The sequence below is a fragment of the Helianthus annuus genome, chromosome 2 (assembly GCF_002127325.2).
Source record: "Helianthus annuus cultivar XRQ/B chromosome 2, HanXRQr2.0-SUNRISE, whole genome shotgun sequence".
In the NCBI taxonomy this organism is placed as follows: Eukaryota; Viridiplantae; Streptophyta; class Magnoliopsida; order Asterales; family Asteraceae; genus Helianthus; species Helianthus annuus.
The window spans coordinates 36,856,156-36,861,343 of NC_035434.2; the positions used below are offsets into that span (position 1 = coordinate 36,856,156).

The following is a 5,188-nucleotide window of genomic DNA, read 5'->3' on the forward strand; positions in this document are numbered from 1 at the left end:
ATTCCCAACCCGGGAATCCCATGCCTTGGCTGTGTGAACTCACCTTGGTTTGCTCGGCAGATACACAAAGAGTACAAGTAGCAAGTAAATGGTCAACCACGTCCTATCATGGTTATTATGCAAGTCAGGTTCGTATATAGCACGTTTGTATCACGTATGGTATCGAGTATGATCATGGCAAATCACATAAACGTATCAGCAGTTCAAAACATGTAACGAGTCCAAGTAGTCGGCCCAAACAGATAAGCAGTCCAACTAGCAGTCAAGAGCACACTTGTGCGTGTTAATCTTGGCCCAACATAACCCGGCCTCACCCCAAATAGTAAACGCACACTAGTCTAATAGCAAACAGTCCACAAATCCAATCGTTGGGCCCAATTGATTGGGCCCGTGACAGTGAAGGCCCAAACAGTGTACGTGCATTAACTCGTCTCGAGTCGCAACCGGCGATCTCGAGTCGCAACCGGAGATTACGAGTCGCAACAGCTGGTTACGAGTCGCAATGGTGATCTCGGTTCATCATGGTCTGGTTACGAGTCGCAACGGGACTCGCAACCGTGGTTACGGTTCATGCTGCTGTGTCGGTGTGAGGTTTCGAGTCGTAATTGAAGGCACCGACTCGCAACCGTGCGTGTGTACTGGTTTCCAGATTTCATGCAATTCAGTTATACACATTTATGCCATCAATTATCAGTTTCCAAAATTCAAATCACTAACAGTTTCTATCCGGGAACTTTTTAGATCAAACAGGGAAAATCAACGCTAATCCTTATGAACCCTAGCACCAAAAATATGAACAATTTAACAATCATGAAACCGTTTTATAAACATCAATCAATCATATGAACAATCCGAAATTCTGGACATAAGCATCTAAAAATCAACTATCTCATAACAATTAAACTAACAGAACATGATATCCGGGTTAACATCTATTCGGTTTCACATTTACCATACCATTCGATACCTATGAAACTATAACCGGTTAACAAGCATTCGGTTAACATCAATCCAGAAACAAATCCGATTTACATACACATAAGAATCACATATATGCATCATAACATCAAACCAAATCATCATCAACATGCCGAGCATATACAACACACATCAATGGATAACATACTAACCGGTTACGAGTAAAGAGGTGTGATCCGAACAAGAGGATGATCGGATGGTCTTGTGCCGTCGGGTCCTAAGCAAGCCGAGAGAGAGAGCAAGTAGGGTTTGTTGTGTGTGTTTGTGATTTGTAACAACAATGAGAAGTAAAGCCTCCTTAGGTGTTTGCGAGTGGGGAGTGGGCCAAGCCCAACTCGGTTATCAAATGGGGTCCGATTTCAAGGTGTGGCCCAAATGGGCTCGTGTGACCGGTTAGCCTTGTGCGATCGGGTTTTAGTGTGTGGTTTGGGTTCGTGTACACACAACATACATACACACATAATGCACATAAACATGACATACCAAGTATTCGTTCGATTAATAACGTTCTCGTAAACACGTATCGTTACACAAAGTAAGTCTAAAGTTCGAGTTGTCACAATTTTCAACTTCATCATCATTTTTTTTTCATTAGTCACATAAAATAGCGAGCTTGTTACTAAAATAAAGGGTGAAAAATAAAAAAAAGGGTTTTTGGTGGGTAAAAAAGGGTTTTAGGGTAATGAAATGAAATGTTTAGGCTCAAAGGGGTTAACTAGGGGAATTTTGGGTAGGTGGTAAAAAAAATGAAAAATAATGGTGTAGAAAGAAAAATGGTTAGTCCTATTGCCTCCATCATTTACTTACTTGGGTTTAAGTTGGTAAGGACCGGGAATGTATCGTCGTGGCAAGTTCTAGAGTTGTAAGAACCAAGCGGCTATTCACACAAGAAACGAAAAATGAGCATTTAGTCTAAAGATGTAGATTTGTATGCTCAATAAAGGCTCAAAACTCACTTTTGTGGGAATGGGTTTTTAATGTGATCAAGTATATATAATCGAATTTTAATTAGACTTGTTATGTCGTTTCGTAATTTTCTTATGTTGGTTCTTTGTTATCACGACGCTCTCGGTTGTAAATTTCATAAAAATATAACCTTATTAAACTTGTAATTCCTAACTTAAACTTTAGACAAGTAAAAATGAAAGAATTTTTGAAAAAATTTGGGGTGTTTAGCGGTTCCAATAGAGTTTTGTGTAAGGCTTGTTGTTAGGACTTGCAAAATTTCAAAGTGTTAGCTTCCCCCCCACACTTAAATTACACATTGTCCTCAATGTGTCCCAAAAATAAATTTTTAGGTTGATTGGATGTGTGGTGTGGTGTTAAAAAGCAAAGATTTATGTTACTGGCAGCCTGGACACGGCCCCGTGGTGACCAGGCACGGCCCCGTGGTCAGGTGCCAGTAATAGAAATTAAAGAAATAAGACAGAAGCCTGGACACGGGGGCGTGTCCGGTGAACACGGCCCGTGTCCAGTTACCTGAACTGGGCGTTTTTCTGCAGGTGGCTCAGCACGGGGCCGTGTTGGTTGGGCACGACCCGTGTTGAGCCTTCTGTGATGGAGATTTGTGTCGGGTTGCTTTGTTCTTTGTGCATGGGGCCATTTTTCTCGTTCCCTTTTTCATCCATTACCATCATGAGTGTGTTTTATTCCTGCAAATTAAAACTAAAAGATTAAACTAAACTAAGGATAGTTCCGCGGAATGCCTCTGTGGTGCACCACGTTTATAAGGGTCCTTGGCTAGACCCAATGCGAGGTTATATGTTTTCTGAGTGGGATGCTTGGCGTCCCATGTTACACCGTCGGAGAGCAGCATCCAAGCTTGAATCAATAACCTTCATGTAATTGACCGGGTCGTCGTCCTCTATTCTCTTCCCAACTCCGAACTTTACTTCATCATCCCCATACCTCAAGGTGAGTGTTCCGTCATTCATATCTACCACTGCTTGGGCGGTGGCAAGGAAGGGTCTCCCTAGTATGAGGGGGACCTCGGTGTCTTCCTCCATATCGAGTATGACAAAGTCGGCTGGATAGACGAATCTGCTTACCTTTACCAAGACATTTTCGATGACACCTTGTGGAAATTTGACGGATCGATCAGCGAGTTGTATACTCATTTTTGTAGGGCTCATGGTTCCCAGGCCGAGCCTTTTAAACATTGATGAGGGCATGAGGTTAATGCTAGCCCCAAGGTCGGCTAGGGCATTACGAACGGGGGATTCCCCTATTGAGCAGGGAACCGTGAAGCTTCCGGGATCGATTTTCTTTTGGGGAAGTTTATTGAGTACGAGGGCAGAGCATTCTTCGCCTCTATTGACTAATTGCAAATTTTCAATTTTCTTTTTATGTGTAAGGAAGTCCCGCATGAATTTAGAGTATTTGGGCATTTGGGTTAGGACCTCGATAAATGGAATATTGACATGCAATTGCTTTAATAGACTTTCGAACTTTGCGAATTGCTCATTGGTCTTTTGACGAATTAACCTACCGGGGTATGGAACTCGAGGAGCTTTGGTAGGCTCTGGTGACGGTGGGGAGTTCTTCTCCTGCAGAGGTGTGGGTACTATTTCTTCTGTTGGCGGCGGTGCTTCTGCAGGCCCTACGGTGCGGTTGCGTAGCGTGATGAGGTGAACTTGCGCTTTTGGGTTTGTTTCGGTATTGCTAGGTAATGCGCCTTATGGTCTCTCGGCAAAATTTTGAGCTATTTGATTTAATTGTTTTTCTATGTTTTGAATACTAGCTTGTTGATTTCTAAAATTTGATTCTAATTGTAGAAATCTTTCCGAGTTTTTCTTTTCAGTGTCGGAGATGAGGCGAGATACAGTATCTTCGAGCCTTTCTCGTCCACTTTGTTGTTGAGTGAAATTTTGTGACTCATTTTTTGGTTGTTGAAAGTTTGTTCGTTGGGTTTGTTGGTTACTACTATTGCCGGGTTCCCTCCAACCAAGGTTTGGGTGGTTTCGCCATCCTTGGTTGTAAGTTCCCGTTGGGGGACCCGACGGCCTAGGTCTATTATCAATGTAGTTTACCATTTCTTGTTGATCGTCCGTTTCTTTCATACAACTCCAATTTTCATGTGACCCACCACACCCTTCACAAGCCATAACCGAGACTGTTTTTGTCATTTCCAATTTTTTTATTTTTGAAGAAAGGGCCTCGATTTGGGCTTGTAAAGAAGTGCTTTCATCGACCTTATGGGCGCCCGGGGCAATAGATTTATTCCCCCGGGGGGTGTGCCATTGAAAATTGGTTTGAGCAATTTCCTCAATTTGATTATATATTTTGTGTGGGCGTCGATTACCTAAAAGTCCCCCGGAGCTAGAATCAAGTGTCTGCCTTGTGTGTGGCAACAATCCATTATAGAAAGTGGATACTTGTTGCCATATCGCAAGGCCGTGATGTGGACACTTGCGTAATAACTCCTTGAACCTTTCCCAAGTTTCATATAAGGATTCCCCGTCCTCTTGTGAATATGTATTAATTTCAGTCATTAATTTAGCAGTTTTGGCCGGAGGGAAATACTTATATAGAAATTTTTGGGCTAGTTCATCCCAGGTGTTTACCGATCCAGCTGGGAGGGCGTTGAGCCAAGCTTTAGCTCGGTCTTTTAGTGAGAAAGGAAACATACGGAGGCGGATGGCGTCATTTGATGCTCCGTTGATCCGAAAGGTATCACATATTTCTAAGAAATTAGTGATATGTAGATGGGGATCCTCGTCCGCAAGCCCATGGAAGGTTGCGGAGTTTCGGAGCATTTGTATCAAATGCGGCCGGAGTTTGAAGTTATTAGCTTCGACATTCGGAGCATTGATAGCGGCGCCTAGATTACCTACGGTGGGTCGTAGATAATCCATAAGGGTACGTTGGTCCGCCATTGGAGGTGGATCACCCGAAACCTTCTCTTGGTTTTTAGCTTTTAATATTTTTCTGAGAAAGCGTTCGGGTTCTTCTAAAGTTTCCTTTATGTCCTTATTAGAACTGGAGCTCATACATTATGTAAGATTGGGGTCGGGTTCCAAGTCCTGCAATAAAAACAGAAAAGAATGTTGGTCAGAAGGTTCACCACGGCCCCGTGTTCAGCGAACACGGCCCGTGGTCGGAGTTACAGTTAATATTTTCCAGACCCCAGTTACTGGAAGATGGACACGGCCCCGTGTTGCACCGACACGGCCCCGTGGTCAGCCTTCTGTAACTTGGAAAACTAAAAACT

At 43.1% G+C, this 5,188-nt stretch overlaps 1 non-coding gene across 1 annotated transcript; it reads left to right on the forward strand.

Moving 5' to 3' along the window:
- Positions 1 to 4,368: 4,368 nt before the first annotated feature.
- Positions 4,369 to 4,475, forward strand: LOC118489839. The gene has a single exon (XR_004887852.1). It is a non-coding gene; the product is annotated as a small nucleolar RNA R71 (small nucleolar RNA).
- The last annotated feature ends 713 nt before the right edge of the window (positions 4,476 to 5,188 follow it).